We start from the raw sequence: 18,749 nt of genomic DNA, 5'->3' as shown, positions 1-18,749 counted from the left end.
AACGTTGCTATATGACATTTATTGTATAATAATTGGAAATAATATGTTTACACATCTCTGGTTTGAAAATCGTAATGGTTTTATTAGGAAGAATCCGGAAAAAAGTATCTCATCATATTATGTTTCCCGATACTAAAACATGAACTTTACTTTAGGTTTCTAAGTAATCAATGTTTAAGTGACGTATGGCGTTTGTAACTTCTCGGTCAGAGTAATTATGTTATCAAATTTTATCTCTGATTCTTCTCAAAACATGTTATTTCTACAAACTTAATAATGCATAAGCTAACTCGAAATTTCGACAAATGCCTGAATACTGAAAAGCATATAATGATGAGTGTTATTTTCATTAAATGTCTGATCTAGTAACGTTGTATTGCAATGAGTACAGTTAATTTGATAATTCAAGTTAATGAAGATTGGTTCGTGCTGAATTTTAAATAAAACTTTAACAAAATGATGACAAGAAATGAAGAAAAAAAGATTGCGATCAAACACTGCGCTTTAAATCAATTTCTGTTTTGTTTTCACATTTATGAAATGTACTTAAAGGATTCTTATAAATACTAGAAGGTAACTGTTATAATTAAATAAATTCCTATGGTGGCTCAATGATAAGTCTGAGGGCTCGTAACGATAAAAGTGACGTTTTGGTAACTATAGTCTTCATGGTAACGAGCAAAAAAATATATCAAATAAGTTAGCTTTTTCAGTTCAAATTTTCTTATTTCTGTGGCAGAGGAAGTTGCTATTATAATAATGGCTTTTTGACGATTACCAATTTTCAGTTCTTATTTTACGCAATATATTTATGAATAAACAAAATAGAATGCGGCTTCTCAAACTCTTTAGCTAAAAAAAAGAATTTTGTAGCCTCATAATAGGAAAAAATTGTAATATAGCAAAAAATCTGTTTATCTTTTTTTTATTTACATCTTGGAATAAAGTGAGTATGCAAAGGCTGTAATAAGTTTTAATCAATAGAAAACTAAACAAGAGTGTCAAAGTTTTATCTTCCTCAGGTCTATAAATTGCAGGCTTGGAAGCTTCTGACGCCAAACAACGTGTTTTTATAATCGCGTTAGGCAAAGCATAGATAACCCATTCTGTAGGTAGCCTTGCGCATAACAAAAAAATAGATATTTGTTATGAAAATATTGGGCAGGGCTAGTGTATTGTTAGATACTTTCATGGATGTGGTTTACTTTGGAAGTTTTTGGACAATGTTTTACACTAACGTCTAGAGTAACAGGCCAAATGACTAATGTTTTGTTGATGTATATTTTTATACACATTGTTTTAGTAGAGCTAAAAATTTAGGGTTAGGTGCAACATTGCTCATATATGCTCATTAAAGTCGCTAAGAAATGGTTGGGCGATCAATGGGTGAACACATCCTTTTTACTAATTTTGGGATTCCACTTGCGGCTTCTCAGTTATAGCCGCGTTTCATCAACCCATACATACACAACTTAACCAGTTGGACTTAATGAAGATCTGCTCTATTATGGAACTTATCGTGCACATGATGTAAGATGATTCTCCTTAAATAATAATACAAATACTTCGGGAACTAAGAAACGCCTAAAAACCTGCAGGAGCAGGAGAGACAACAATAAGCTTAAATTTTTGAACAAAATGTTGAGATTTCTTCAAATAAGATGAATCGTCAATACTGTGAGGATGAAATAATCCAAAGAAAAAATCTTACGTATTATCCTGTTATATACTGCATATGAGAACGTTGAGAGACTCAGTGAAACACCTGGTTTCAGTGTATTTCTATTAGCAATAGCCTTATATCTCATTTAATTTGGTTCTAATTTTACAAAATACACTATTCACTGAAACCAATTATTATTAGCAGTGCTCATAAATTATAAAAACATTTTTGAAATGTAAAAACAAAATATATTGGGCTATATTTAAATCAGTGCTCTACTTTTGAGTCAATAGATGTAGGGTAAGTCCTTAAAAATGCATTACTTATAAAGTATTTGTAAAACAAGTACATTCGTTATAGAAAAAATAATATTTATGTATGTTCTCATACAGAGTTTTCAAAGAGTTCAAAGGAAATACAACTTTAAGTGATACATACCAAAAGTGTTAACGTAAATAATAAGGTGGAGCGTGGCACAGTATGTTCTTGTTTGTTACTAAGTACAAAACTACACAAAGGGTTGTCTGTGCCCTGCCCTCCACAGGTCTCGAAACCTGGTTTCTAGCAGTATACGTCCGCAAACATATCGCTATACGAGTAGAGAGCGTTAAATTTTGAATAAAAGAGTCCATGGTTCGCGTTCTGTGGCCGCAAAATCGCTCTTCACATTTTAAGGCTGTAGTTGCTATTATTTGATCAGAGTAGCCCAAGAGCTAGCGATGAGTGCTGTAAACTATCAGTTTTCCCTTCAGTCTATTATCTAAAAGTTAGTGACAAGTTGCACTGACAGCTCTTATGTAGTTTTGTAAGATTACGTGAAACAAACAAATTAGCAATATTTATTCTTAAGGCAATATACCCACCAGTAATACCCAGAAACACGGAAATTCAACCTCTCATAACATAACTACTTGTACTACTTACTTCCCGGGGAAAAAGAGTCACTTGTAATACACACTCTCAAGGAAGTACACAAAAGTGTAATGGTTAACCCAAAACTAAAAAGCCATATAAAGAACTTGATGGGGCAAATGTAGTTCAGTAAAATTAACATGTAAATAAACTGCCTTGAAAGTTGAACGACATAACAGTATTCTCCAACAGTCTCTGAAGAAAAAACGTTAAGTTCTCGTTACTCGGTTCAGGAAATATGTATGTCAATACGTAAGTTAGGAGTAAACTTTCTTTGGTGAATTCCTCATAAGGGTGCACGAAAGCTATCTGCTTTAGTGTGTCTAATTTTGAAGTGATAGATTAGAGAGAAAACAGCTAGTCAATACTACCCACTACCAACTCTTGGGCTACTCTTTTGCCAACGAGTAGTAGCAGAGCCGGATTAAAGGCAAGTGATGTCCTAAGCACAGCCCAACAATGGTGCCCCCCTCGGTCCCTCCATTGCGTAATTGACAAGACATTAAGGCTCAATAAGTGATGAAACTTAAATAAAAGTTTGAAAATTTATAACCCTTCTTCAGTTTCTTTTCAGGTCAGTCACCACAACTATATTAAATTAAAACTTTTTTATTTTATTTATTTAACAGATTGGTCATGGATCAAATCAAGCAATGACTGAAGCCTTTTATTTAGAAATGATGAGGGAAATCACTTGTTTGATTAAAGATAATTAAAAAGAATTATTTTTACTGTATATTTGTTTTCACTTTGAGTTAACAATTCTCACTTTGATGTTAAAAATTCTCACTCCGATGTTCACAAATTCACACTTTTATGTTAACAAAAATGATAAATTTACTCAAAACCCTTTTATTAAGAAAATCTCATTTTGATGTTAATAATTTCTCATTTTGAACTTAAAACCCTCTATGTAAATTATTTACTTATATCTTAATATTTGTTTAAATTTTAAAAAGTTTTCTTCTAGATTTTTTAATTGCAAAGTCTTTGATCAAGTCCTCAAAATTAATTTGGGGTGACAAATGTGCTTTTATACTTAGCATAGACAAGGCATCCAGCCTGTTTTGTCGCATAGTTATTCTGTTGGGATTTTTGAGTTGAGAAAATGAACGCTCATCTGTGCAGTTTGTGACCATTAATGTTAAAAATATACGTTATACAATGTATAGGTTTGAAAACGCACACTCAATTTTGTTTTCTGAAATTATTTTATGAACTTCAGCATGACTGAATCTGGTTTTTACAGTTTTTGTTGCACTGAACGTATCGTGCACATATGAGTGAAACTCCTGTAGCTCGGCAGAGGGATTAGTGTCCAAGTCCTCTGGGTAAGCATCAATTAGCTTTTGGGCACACTGAGAGTACCTTTCAGTTTTAACAGAAGAAGTGACATCATTTGGTACGTCACTTAGGAAATAAAATGTTTTCTATTTCTTTGTATACCTCTTCTCTTCTTCTCATCTGGGTTTTTAGTTTGTGAACAATTGTGTGGAAGGTGGTGACACGAAATTTATCTCTGGCGTTCAGATCTACTTCTTGTGTATCTCCGTCATTGAGTACCTTCCTTCTGACACGTTTGCGAGTTTGAGCTGCATTGTAATTAACATCTGGTAGTATTTCCTTTGCAATTGCTTTATATCTTTCAAAGTCATTCCTTAAAGCGCGTTGTTGGCCAGCTAATGATCCATACAGATTTGCACATGTTTTTAAGTTCACATCCTCATTTTGCAAGACTTGACTTGTTTTATGAAACTTTTTGCAAACTCTCATACCACATGATCAACATTAAAAGAAATTATAGCTCTTACACTTTATTTGCAATATTGCCTGCTTTTCTTCTGGTGTCTCCCTTTTGTGACTGGTCTTCAACTAGACATTCTAAAGCTTCCAAAATCTTAAAGAAAGACCTCAAATTTGCTGTTGTTGCCATAGCATGTGCCTTCTATCTATCAGAGAGGGATTTTAACTCACTTTCATTTCCAAGACAAGCTTTAAGAATTTTCCACCGGCTGGTTGAGACTGAAAAAATGTATAGAGCAAATGCATTGTGGAGAAAAAATTAACAACTTGTCAGTCAACAGCACTTTGGCCTATCAGATTTATAATGGGCTGCACAGATCACATATATAGCAATATTATCTTCTTTTAAAATCCTTTGCTGCATTCCATTATAATGCCCAGACGTAATAGCAGCATTATCGTAAGACTGACCCCTACATTTTGAAAAATTAAATTTGCAAACTTCACGTAAGTACTGCAATACCTGATTTGTCATTTCCTCACCGGTATGGCTTTTCAGTTCCAGAAAGGTTAAAAAGCTTTCAATAGGTTGCTCATCTTTTAAGTATCGAAGTACAACACTTAACTGAGTTATATGTGATATATCTGGCGTCAAGTCAACTGACAAGCTAAAATAATCAGAATAATTTACTTCATCAACAATCAACACGTGGACCGTCTAAGCCATTGGTTCAATGAGTTATTCACTGGTAGTTTTGGACAAGTAAGAAGGATTTCCTTTTCCAGAATTTCCATATTTCGAAATGTGCTCTGCCAAAAATGGACCAAACTAACTTATGAGCTCAAGAAATCCTAAAAAATTCCCATTCTGCAGTGAACCAAATTTTTCATCTGTTCCTCAAAAAACCAAGCCACATTCAGCTAACGTACGAATAACAGCTATTACACGCTCTAAGACATATTCTCAGTAATTGCACTCTTCTTTAATTTGTCTTTCCAAATTATGTTGCAAGCCTAAACCTTGTCTGCTAGTTAAGTATGTTAGCATAGAGTCTCGGTGAGTAGTGATTTTTTATGATGATCAATTACAATAGTATTTAGCCAGTCACTGAACCCTTCTCTTTCAACAAAACGCGAGGAAAAATTAGGGTCAAAAAATTTTCCAAAAATGCAGTAAACTGACCCTGTTGATGATGTATACAATAACCACTCTCTCTTGCACTACTCACCATTAGATTTTAACCCAAAGAAATGTTTTTGCAAACAGTATCTCGTCGGTTTGCTACTATTAAAAGTCTGGCAAGATTTTTCAAGTGGTTCATGGTGGTGTTGACAGTCCGAGGCTTCACAAGTAATCCAATAAGCCAATCAGCATCAGAGAAATCGAGCCACAACCCTGGATCTTTTGCTTTAGTTTCTTTATCTTTTGTAGACTGAAGCATTTTACCATAGTCTAGTAAATTTTCATTTTCAGCAATTATTTCAACTTCAGACTGTTTTGTAGCGCAACTTGCATCAATATTAACACTAGAGATATCAGGAGAATTTACAAGCAAAGTGAGATCAGTTTCGAGACCTGTGTCAGTTGATCCAGCCTATGACACCTCAACGTCATCATGATGTTCTGACCTTGAAGTAGACAAAGTGGATCTCGGTTTAACTTCAATCTTTTTCGAGTCAGATGCAGTTCAAGTGATTTCTGATGGCGCAGAGAGGTTTTGATTTGGAAAATCATGTTGTGTAGCTTGAGTGAAAAAATTAGCTTTGCAGTCTTGGCCACTAAATCTAAAACCTTTTTAATGGTTCTCTTTGGCCAGTTTTCTCTTTTGTGCACCACTTAATTGAACACATTTCATCTTGCAGTCTGAAAAATACAGAAAAAAACAAAAAACAGAAAATAATATGCATCATATATAGTTATAATGATAAGAAAAGCACTGAAATTTATAAAGAAAAACGTTGGTAAGACAGTCAAACATACTAAACGCTAGGTCTACATATAGACAAAGATTGTCAGAAAGTTATCCTAGGACCTAGATCCATCAGCGCATAAATATGAATTCATAAATGCCTTCACTGATTTGCTGCATTCGGATTGGTTGAAAACAATTCGAGACCAATTTCACATCGATTCAAGACTGGCTTCAATCCATTTTAGAATATTTAATTTTCAGTTATTGCAAAAGTATCATTAAGGTTGTTGCTATAGTAGCTGTATGCAAGAAGCAATGTCAATGATAATATGCAAATCCATTGTGAGCCAAAAAGTATTCCAAAACAATTTGTGATCAACAACACATACTGTATTAGCCTATATACACAGTGATCATTTTGTACTAATATACATGGATACCATGTAATCAATTGTAAACTGTATTGCACGATGAACTACTAAATACTGGGTTAGGCCTAGGCTAAAGTACCTTAATCTTAAATTAAATATCTGAAGAATGAGTTGTAACCTCAACTTTAAGGACAGGTTTGACCTGGGGACTTTGGATGAGCCAACAAACCATACATCAACAAAATAGGCATATGTCTGAAACTTTATCTGCATGCCTGGATGCGAAGGCAAATTCAAAACGACAGCCTTAAATTGGGAATAGTCCTCTTCATTATTCCATGCAACAGTAGCGTTTCCTGTGTACTTACACTAAACTGGTTACAAATGTGATTTAAGACCGGGCACCCTTGTTTTTATCCCCTAAGTAAATCTCAGCTTCAGATCTGTTTATATTATTACATAATCACATGTCCAAATCTCTTATAGATTACATGTAATACATGAACGATGGCATTGCTACGGTAGCATTCTTTTCTAAATTTGTTCTTGGTATGATAAATTTCAAAACATGTACTCACATACAAAGGGTTTTTTTATAGAAAGTTGTTTAAGCCAAAAAAAATTACGGCTGAGTAAAGCTTCAGCGAGAAACACTTATAAAAATATTACAAGACACATGAATAATGCAACATTAACGCAAATAAAACTAAAACAAACAAGACAATAACTCAAATATAACGTACAAAAACAGAAGCCGATAAAACGTAAAACTAGCTACGTCCCTTTATACATTTGTCACCATTTCGTTTGATTTATGTTTCTGTGATATTACACTCTTATTTTTCTGTAGATGTAACTGAATGAAGCAGTAAAAGGTAAAACAAAAACAACTTCACTGCTAAAAATTTATTACAAAAAGCCATAACAGAAGAAATGATTGAGAAAAATATTTCATATTCAAAGTCAGACATCATAAAATACGATGATTTTTTCAACTGAAGTTTTATCAACATTTTGTACTGCTCTTTTACAGTAATATTTCGCAAATTAATGACTTCATTACTTCATATACATTATTTAGTAGTCACTCGCTGAGCCAAAGAAAACTTTTTGAACAATGCAGAGTAAAGTCGAACACGGTAGGTATGGACAACGACAAAAATATCGACTCAAGTTGAGTGTGGCAGTGAAAGAGTTAACATGATAGCTAGGGTAAAATCTCTGTGGTGGCCCCTTCCCTTGGTGCTCTAAGCACATGCTTATTTCGCTTAATGATTAATCCAGGGCTGAGCAGTAGGAAGGTCCATTACATTATAACGCCCTCACGGCTGAAAGGGCGGGCAGGTACGGTGATAAGTTCGAACTCGAGATCCGTGGATTGCGAGTCGTTGCCCTAACCATCAGGCTATGCCAAGTATACAGTTTAAATGAATGTTTCCATTTTAGAGAGGAGATGAGAAGATATTATTTAATATATTTTCGTAATAATTTAATATTGTTTTGAATACAATATCAGTAATTAATTTAAATATTACAAGAAGTTTAACAAGAAAATTGTGTACACATTTTTCTAGCAGAATAGTTTTTATTGCTCTTTATTTCCTGTAGCTGTTGATAAAACAAATAACATATACTCAGCATCGTTACGTATTTATTTTTGTTTTTAACTGTTAAGCGCAGAGTCACACTATACAATGGAATAGCTGTATTTTGAGGGTATCAAAACCCGTTTTGTAAGCTAAAAAAAAAAAAGATTTGCCACTGAATTACTGGATAGTATCGCTATGGTACCAATCATGCAGTATGTATATGAAATTGTTTTCTTAATTACTTATGTTGAAATACTTTATTATTTCAATAAAGCTGGTGTTTATATGACCGCTAACGATAACTGCCTAGGCGAATATGCAAAACAATAAATTACTTGTACATTTTTCTCAACCTTCCCATAGCTACACATATAATCGTGTTTTTATTTTAAGTTTATTGGAAGACACATTATAAGAAAAAAAAATTTTCAGAGAAAAAAATAAACTTATTTAATCCAATGTAATTCAAAATCTTTCCAAAAATGCCAAATATTTTCAGTTTTATTTTTACTGAGTATCTAGTTTATCGAGTGGATGCTTGTTTGTTTGTTTGTTTTGGAATTTCGCACAAAGCTACTCGAGGGCTATCTGTGCTAGCCGTCCCTAATTTAGCAGTGTAAGACTAGAGGGAAGGCAGCTAGTCATCACCACCCACCGCCAACTCTTGGGCTACTCTTTTACCAATGAATAGTGGGATTGACCGTCACATTATACACCCTTACGGCTGGGAGGGCGAGCATGTTTAACGCGACGCGGGCGCGAACCCGCGACCCTCGGATTACGAGTCGCACGCCTTACGCGCTTGGCCATGTCAGGCCCGAGTGGATACACTAGTAAAATATCAGCCCTGACTTTTCGATGAAAAGAAAAGTAAAAGAAAATAATCAATAATATACTTGATTTTTTAAATTCCATTGATGTTTTATATCACATAATGGTAGTATTGTATTATTTATTTTATGTTTTAACATTGGCCTTATTTCATATCAAATAAAAATCGATATAAATATTTACATTTAATATTCAAATAAAATGTGTTCATTATCAACACTTACAGAAATTCTATTATTTATTTATGTTATAGGTTCTGATTCGTCGTTGTTCAAGTAGGCATAATATACATCAAAGCGTCAGTTTAAACAATTCTACTCAAAGACCATTAGAGGCAGATACTGTGCAAAGTGCTGAGGAAATGTATGTTTAAAACATTTCAATTATAAAGTGTAAATTTGGTCCTCAGATAAAGAGTTTCGAGGAGAGTGCTCTTTCATTGTATTGCTTACTTTATTATTTCCAGTAGACTAAATTATCTTTGTTGGTAGGAGTGGAAGCCATCTTTAGGTCTTTGTTTTCGATAACAGTATCTCAAGAAAGTCTAATAAAATAAAAAACTTCTAAATGTACACATTCACAGCACTTTGTCACTCCTTGCCAGTACTACTTCTCTTAGCCAAATAAGCTTAATCAAGCAACAACTGGAAACGATCAGAGAAAACTCTTACAGGTTCTCTGATGTAGGCAAGAAAGAAATGATGTCCTAAACTTATACGAGCTCGTCCGGTGTATTATCATACGGCCTGTGAATAATATGTGCAAATGTAGAAAGCTTTATGCAACTTCAGAAAAGCTGAACCATTTTTATATCCGTCTTTTTATATGTATATAAAGAGAATGAAGGAGGACTTTCTAGTGGCAGAATCATCGTTATGCTAGTTATATAAATATGATATGAACAAAGTGTTGGCATAAAGCCATTTTACGTATCCACTTACTGTATTAAACATTTGGTACCTTCATAGCACTTCAGCTATATCATTAACTCTCGCTAATAAGACTCTTCTGGATAATAGCACTGACGTATTTTCAATACCACATGACTCACCATAATTACATTACATTTCAAGTTAACCTGACCAGGTCAGGTACATAATAATTTAATATGATACAAATTAAATGAGGTAATACTCAAAATACACTTGTAAAAATACTAGTAGTGCGTTCATACTTAGATATTACCTACTTAGCACCGAATTAAACTTTACAGTTACTCTTCCAGACAGCGGCGGTTTGTTAGTGTATTTTTAGGTTACAAATGGAAAGTAATTTTATAGATATTTGTGTTGCATATTATTATATTAAGCTTGCGTGTTTCCTCTTATCATTATGCTTTGCAGTTGTCATCACTTAAAAAAATCTGTTTAATAACCATGTATATGTACAACACTTTATATCTCGCAACAGTTTAAATTAGGCTACTTAGCTGTTGTCATAGCAACATCCTAACCTACACTACGTCAAACTTGGAAGGTTGTACGAAGTCAGTTCTTTGATTCCTTCTCTTCCAACGATAGTCTCGCGTTAGTAAACCTCGCATTTTATCAACTGAACCATACATCTCATAAAGGTAATTACCAATACCATTTGATTTAAGTATGTTACCTACATAGATCAGAACTAAAATCAATCTAATAATACGTATGAGTGATTTAGTATTTCCAATCTTATTATTAATATACAAAGCCATAAAACGAAAGTTTATAATAACTTGAATATATTGTTTTATCAGTTGGGTATCTTCGCTGTAAACGCTATTTTCGGTCGTAATCCCAATAATAGTTCACTTGGTTTGGCCATCTTAAGATATTAACGTTAATTCTAAACGTGAATACTAAGTTAACAGTGCAAAAATCCATAATACTATGTAACAAAATGTATAAATAAAAATCATAATAAGTAAATATACACGAACATATTAAATATATATATATATATTACACATTTTAATCACTACTAGTTGAAGACTAGAACACAAACTACAAAACACACAAAAAATAACTAGAAAAGCCTTGTATAATCCTTCATAAATAATATCTAGTAACGAATGAAAGTCACTTAATCGGTTCCATGTACTTTTAGAGTAACACAGCAACATATCTTACTGTTGAAGTATAGAGTTGACTAACAGTGTTATGAGAAACTAACGTTTATGAAAAAAAGTAAACGGATAACAATACAAATAGTAAAAAATATTAGTACTTCAATTAAACATGAATTAATTATAATAACTGATAAAAAAAGTTACTAAACAAACCATTAGTACTCTGACCTTTACTATCTTCTATATACGTTGTCAATTTTATGAGCTGGCAGTCGGAAATTAAAAATGGATTTAACTCCTTGTAGCAAGTTGAAACTTGTGAGTGTTTTATGCTAATGATGCTACAAAAATAACCTAAAACACTGTTATGTCTGACGTATTTCGCACGGTCTGATAACCTCTGATTCTGATCAAAAACTTCATAAGCACTAAATATTGCAAATTCAGCGTGCTTGACATGTTATGTACATATTCGTCGTTGCTTTAATTGATAAGTTCCTAGAATAAGACATGAGAAGTGTCACATCAATAACACTTCTTAAGCAAAAAAGTAACAACAACGACAAATTTTACAGTTACGGTAAGTAACAGAATGTATTGTACCTACAATAGGAGAGTTTTGCTGTAAAATAAACTTATATTATTAGAGGTTAGGACTTTTGCAATAAGGAAGGTTATTTTTAAAAAAAGGTACGACGTTGTGATCACTTGTGAGATCATTCTCAAGTACATTGATCAAAACGTCATACCTGTAATCAAAAAGTAAAAACGTTAACTTATAATAGAATAATTCTTAATCAGTAAGTAAACTGGATGGAACTATGGAATAGTTTAAAATATAGCGAGGTAAAAACTAACTGTAGTCGCCACTTTAAAGTTGGTCATTGTGATCTTAAATTGTTAGTTAATAAAATAAAGTGTAGATAAGACATTTCTGAAAAGGTCAAGATATCTCGTGAAAATATTAATCCCACAATATAAAGGAAGAGCATTTTTGAATTTACTGCAAACCTGAAAATAACGTTCAAAATATGGTAGAAGAAACAATGATTTGAAATAAATGAAAGTGAGGTTATGGGATCTATTCATGAATTCTTGTAACGTTAAACACGTTGTGTCTAATAAGTTGTGATTCGTAACATGATAATATAATCTATTTAGAATATTTGTTCTCAGAAATTGGAGAGTTTATGTTTAAAAATAAAAATGTGTTTTACTGAAAAGTATGAATGTAAAGTTAATTTAAGTAACCTTACAAAATTCAAAACAAACTAATAATCTGTATAAAAGATTCATAATTTAATTATTTTATGTTTCACAGTTTTCTTGTTTAGGAAGAAACTTTGCCAGGTGAAAACAACATGTTTTATTTAGCATCTTTAAATTATTCTAAAAATATATGTGCGTTATTAATAAACCAACGTTTGTGATATAGCACAATACTAGTTCTAGAATGTTTTATTATATAAACAGAAACGCAACTTTGCTACACAGTAAGATATGAGTAAGTACTGGCTGTTGTTAATTTAAATTGAGTCGTATGCTTTACTTTGACGAACGTATGTTATGAGCAACTATAATGTTTCAAGAAACATTGTCTAATTACATTTACTTGGCCTTACCATGTTTAAAACAGTTCTGAAGAAATTCATCCTAACTAGTCTCACGCCATTAGATAGAACTGAATCGCTGTTAAAATGCTTATAAACTGTTTATTTCAGACTAAACTATATTTTTCGATAGAACAATTTCAATAAGAAAATAAGCAACAATAAAATACTAACTCAAGTGTATGTCCCAAAAACAATGTATATTTTATTTTTATTAAAGCGTCATTTGTATAGTAATGATTTAATAAAATGTAATAATTATGATTATTTTGATCTTATTTACTTAATATAACAGCAAAGCGAATGTGAATTGTAAGGGAGAAGATGTTGACTGGACTCTTGTGACTTTGCTGTGATAACAGAGGAAAAACAAAGGTAGATATTATAATTATATGTTGTTTAGGCATATTTCGCGTTTCTTTTTCTTAATTGACAGAAGTTTCGATGTAGGATTCATAATCATTTTTTCATATAAGGTAATTTTATATGTCTGAGGTTTTGTACTTTAATGTATGCCCTACTCGTGAATGTTTAACGTGAATATTGTTAAACCTTAATTTGTATTGGATTTTTACGTTTTACTAAAATTAAACATTACCTTGCTTTGACGATTGAAGGAAATATGATAATTCAGCAGTTATTAGTTATCGCAACATTTAGTAAAGTCATAAACACGGGCAGGTGTTTGTACTAATAATTTCTAATCGTAGTATTCATACCCCATTGAAAAAATGAGGTATAAACATTGAGCATTTTTAAACAATTTTTTTAGAACTACTGCACGGTTTTTACGCATTAAAAGTGGTACACTTTATTGATGAAAAAAGCATTTTAAGAATTCAATTTTTATTATTGTATTTACAAACTATATTAATAAATATGCAATAAAATCCTCACGTAAAATGCTAGGTAAATATCATGTTCTTGTTGTGAGGAAATGATTTTATTTAGAATTGTGTTCTGGGACAAAGAAATGGTTGTTGCACATACCATACTTGTTTCTCTAACTGTCCAAATCATGAATAACGAATGTGTGACTTTTTAATGGATTTGTGTTTGTGGTATTGTATTTATTATTTCGGACACATACATAGATTGATATATACATGCTACATCCATTATAGTAAGATAGTGTAATAGAATAATACTATTTCTGTTGTTAACATATTCTTGAAGTTAATTATTTGATTGCCTAAACAATGTATCGGAATGATTTTGAGTCTTTATTTTTTAACTGTTTGAAGGTATACCAGAAAACAGATGTGTCAAGGAAGATTTTGAAGAAATCAGCAACGTTAAAAGAGAGACACATGGATTTTATTTGTGGATTGTCCACAAAATATTTTAATTAGTTTACTATGATTTTAATTATATAACCAGAGTTAAGAAACGTTTTCTAAGGTCACAATATACCCACGGCAGGTGTTTTAATTTAGCTGAAGAAAGACATTACGCATTAGAAAAGTTGTTGTTTGTCCAAAAGTTCTTTTTCAGGCTGTTAAACAGTAATATCAAAAACTGAATAATTAAAGATTTTGATATTTTACTGAGAGAAGTTATAATCCAAAGCTAATAATGAACGAAAAATATTTCTGGTCTACTTATACTGTTGAAAAGGTAATTCTAGATGAAGAAAAACAAGCGTACACATCAATAATGCCTTTATATGAGGACATCTTTAACTGTACAAATGAGACAGATAGTACGTATAACCTTCCAAATGTATTCGACATCCACCTTCTAAACATGACGCGTGACGTACCATTTGAGTATGCTATGCCTCTTTTCGGTTATATTATGCCCTCATTGCTACTAGTTACAATAATTGCCAACACTTTAGTTGTAGTAGTTCTGGCCCAGCGCCACATGAGAACCCCAACAAACTTGGTATTGCTGGCGATGGCCATTTCGGACCTGCTGACTTTGCTATTTCCTGCTCCTTGGTACTTTTATATGTACACACTGGGAAATTATAACAAGATCCTCTTCCCACCCGCTGCATGCTACGCTTACCATTACATGTACGAAGTGGTACCTGCATTCTTCCATACTGCCTCCATCTGGCTGACGTTAGTGTTAGCAGTTCAAAGGTACATTTATGTTTGTCACCCCACTGCGGCTCGCACCTGGTGCACGGTTCCTCGTGTTACTCGAGCTATGACCTCTGTCTACTTGTTGGCTTTCCTACACCAGTCTACAAGAATATTTGATCGGGTCTTTCTACCTGTCCAGTTTCGTTGGCAGGGAAAGGCCCACATGGGCTGCGTAGCTCAGACAGCTCGCTGGGTAGGAGGGGTGCTGACGCAAAACATATACTATATCTTCTACTACGTCTTTCGCATTATTTTTGTACATGTTGGACCTTGCGCAGCGCTGGTTGTCCTAAACATGCTTCTTTTCCGTGCCATGAAGGAAGCGCAACAGAAAAGGAAAAGGTTGTTTAAAGAAAATAAAAAAAGTGAATGTAAAAACCTACGAGAAAGTAACTGTACCACTCTGATGCTGATCGTCGTGGTAACTGTATTTCTTGCCGTTGAGATTCCTTTGGCAGTTACTAGCCTGCTACACGTCATGAAAAATGCTTTGAATCTTGATATTCCCAACTATAATGATCTAAATGCTACAATTCTCTTTACAAATTTTTTCATTATGCTCAGTTATCCTTTCAACTTTGCCATTTACTGTGGAATGAGTCGACAGTTTCGAGAGACTTTCAAGGACCTTTTCATGATTGGTAATCTCGTCAACCGACGAGAGGGGTCGTCCAAATATAGCTTAGTTAACGGGCCTCGTATGTCAAACAACGAAACAGTTCTGTAATTTGGGGGTGGGCTTAGCCACTCGTTTGTTTTGTTGTGTTAGAACTTAGAAACCATTAAAATAAGAACAAATCTGTCATATCATTAAATGGCGTGTTGGCGTAAAAGTAGACAAATAAACATTCAAAACCGCTCAACTTCATGATTTAATCAATTCCTTGTTGAGGAACTCACTTTATTCTTTTATAATGTGAGAAATAATGTATCATATACTATTCTATAGAGATAGGGTTATTATAAAATTTCATAGATGAAATTGAAAGAAGGAGGCAGATGTGTCTGTACTAAGATCTGGGGCTCCTTAGCACAGTCAGACCCGCCTTAAAATATAAAAAGCGGCATTTTCAAAATATCCTTTATTCCACTGTCTTCATTGACTAATTGTCAGTACACACTGTGTAGTATCTGTGTTTGTGCTTATCATAGTAAGTTAAGCTATATTACTGTACTTGGTGTAATGTGTTTTATGGAAAGAAATACTGTATTATTGAAGTACTAATAAAATGGCAAAATATTTAACGACAGGCTGAAGAAATGTTTATTATATATATATATATATATATAATATATATTCAACAATATTGAATATAGTTGAAAAGCTAATTTTTCTTTGGTTTGTTTGTTTGTTTTTGAATTTCGCGCAAAGATATTTAAGGGTTATCAGCGCTAGCCGTCCCTAATTTAGCAGTGTAAGACTAGAGGGAAATCAATTAGTCGTCACCACCTCCCACCAACTTTTGGGCTACTTGTTTACCAACGAATAGTGGGATTGACCGTAACATTATAACGTCCCACGGCTGAAAGGGCGAGCATGTTGGGTGTGAGGAGAATTCGAACCCATGACCCTCAGATTACGAGTCGAACGCCTTAACCCACCTGGCCATGCCGGGCCATTTCATTAGTCAAATATTTAAATTTTTTTACTAAGAAATTAATAATATAACATTTTAAACTATTCCAAAACTTATCAAAATACGTATAAACACGCAAAATCACAAAAAAAAAATTAACAAAAACTAAACAGTTTATATTTTGGTTCGAAATTAAAGAATTTATATGTAAAATTTAGCCTAAACAAGAAAATATGATTACAAAATTGTATGTTAATATACTAAAAAAGAATCATAATATATGCATATAAGCAGAATATTAAACGAAAAATAAATTAAGACTTTTTCATGATATAAATTTTTAAGCTATTGTATATGTTCTATGTTTTCTTTATATTTGCTGGTTCGTTTTCTAGAATGCTTTCAGGAGTGCTTTTCAAGACTTGAAAATCGAATGTTTTCTTTTCCGTCTTGAAAAATAAAACAATCTCTAACTAATGAATTGAAAGCCTCGACTACAAATAATCATTATACATGGTCAAAGTGAAATTGCTTGTTTTTAGATTTTGTAGCAAAATCTGTGAAGAGATTAACATTGTAGAACACTCAATATCTGACGAGTATGAGCAACATGAACAGTCATTCCAAGGTAAGTAGCATATCTACTTATCATTCAAATAAGGTTTACTCATGAATTTTAATACAAGTAATTCCAACACATCACGCACCTAGTTGGAGAAACTGGAGAGTTTTCTTTTTCCTTGTTTACAATAAGCAGGTTTAACATAGTGTCTTGTTAGTCTTAACCATAAAGCTTCATACGCTAAGCAGTCTACATAAATGGATTTTCATAGTAACATTGTTATTCAAGTCCTAATTACAAGCACACTGTCTTACTTGCTTATTAATATATTATACGTGTTAATTATCTGAGATGAGAATATTCTCGTCAGAAACACATTTCCTCATCACTTAACAAGTTCACATGCTATATATATTAGTTCATACTTTCTCACTATATATAGTACGTATTCTAAAATTAGCAATAACACAGATTAATATGTAATTTAAATGGAAAAGTCTATATTATTTCGTCATTTTTGAATCAGAAGACATGTTTGTTTGTGTCTGAATTTCGCGCAAAGCTACACGAGGGCTATCTGCGTTAGCCGTCCATAATTTAGCAGTGTAAGACTAGAGTAGCAGGAAACCAAAAAGTCATCACCACCCACCGCCAACTTTTGGACTACTCTTTTACCAACAAATAGTGGGATTGACTGACTGTAACAATATAACGCGTCCACGGCTGAAAAGGCGAGTATATTTGGTGTGACGGAAATTCAAACTCGCGACTCTCAGATTACGAGTCAAGTGCCCTAACCACCTGGCCATGTCGATCCCAGAAGATATGACAGCTTACTTCATTCTGCTTTTTTAAATAATAGACATAATTAATACACACACGTACATACAAATGTAAAATGAAAATAAGAAAAAATAATTACGTCTTTTTAAAATAATAGGATTGTTTAAAAAAATGCTTACCAGGACTGACTATTTTGTTTCAGTATAATAGATATAACTATATTTAATTGAAGATTGTTATTTATTTTCTCTACAACTGCTTCTTCGAACTAATTGAGATCAATTTTCGTGTTAAAATGTTCTTTTAATGTTTATATAATTATTTAATGACGGTATTTGAAGATTCCCATAAAGTTCAGAACTATTTATCTTCTGTTGTCTTTTTAAGACTTTGAAATAACCATCTCGAATATTGTTTTTTCTTTAATTGGTTATTTTTAAATCTTTCTAATTCTTAGTTTGAATTTCGTGCAAAGCTACACAAGGGCTATTTGCGCTAGCCGTCCCTAATTTAGCAGTACTAAGACTAGAGGGAAAGCAGCTAGTCATCACCACCCACCGCCAATTCTTGGGCTACTCTTTTACCAACGAATAGTCACATTATAACGCCCCCACGGCCAAAAGGGCGAACATGTTTCGTGCGACGACGATTCGAACCCGCGACTCTTAGATTACGAGTCGAATGCCTTAACTCCCCTGGCCATGCCGGGTATTTCTAATTCTACGATACCTGTAGTTTCAAATACTTTGCTGAAAAAAACTTATTTAGTATAAAGAAAATGCTACCATAAAACTACAATCGAATTCATACAATTTAAATAGTAGTTATCACTGATGGAAACAGTAACAAGTTTTTATTGTTTGTTTGTTTAGAAGTAAGCACAAAGCTACACAATGGGATATCTGTACTTTACCCACCATGAGTATCGAAACCCGGTTTTTAGCTGTGTGAGTCCGCTGTGCTACTAGGGAGCAGTAACAAGTTTTCTGTATATGACAGAATACATTAAATATTGGCATTCCCAAGAACCTACATAAATTATCACGACCCAAATG

The 18,749-nt window shown here is 33.0% G+C and overlaps 1 pseudogene across 2 annotated transcripts in view; it reads left to right on the top strand.

The window, feature by feature from the left end:
* LOC143239469 (sex peptide receptor pseudogene) overlaps positions 1-15,997 on the top strand; it is a 52,526-nt pseudogene extending 36,529 nt beyond the window's left edge. The window contains exons 1-3 of one of the 2 annotated variants that reach the window (XR_013021195.1): positions 10,516-10,595; positions 12,975-13,054; positions 13,924-15,997. The product of XR_013021195.1 is annotated as a sex peptide receptor pseudogene, transcript variant X1 (transcript). Of the gene's footprint in view, positions 1-10,515; positions 10,596-12,974; positions 13,055-13,923 lie in introns of those variants that run through there. The other variant, XR_013021196.1, reaches the window with a different exon arrangement.
* The last annotated feature ends 2,752 nt before the right edge of the window (positions 15,998-18,749 follow it).

This window comes from Tachypleus tridentatus, chromosome 13 (genome assembly GCF_004210375.1).
Source record: "Tachypleus tridentatus isolate NWPU-2018 chromosome 13, ASM421037v1, whole genome shotgun sequence".
NCBI classification, from domain to species: Eukaryota; Metazoa; Arthropoda; class Merostomata; order Xiphosura; family Limulidae; genus Tachypleus; species Tachypleus tridentatus.
Note: the sequence above shows the minus strand (reverse complement) of the source record. Positions and strands in the feature narration are given on the sequence as shown.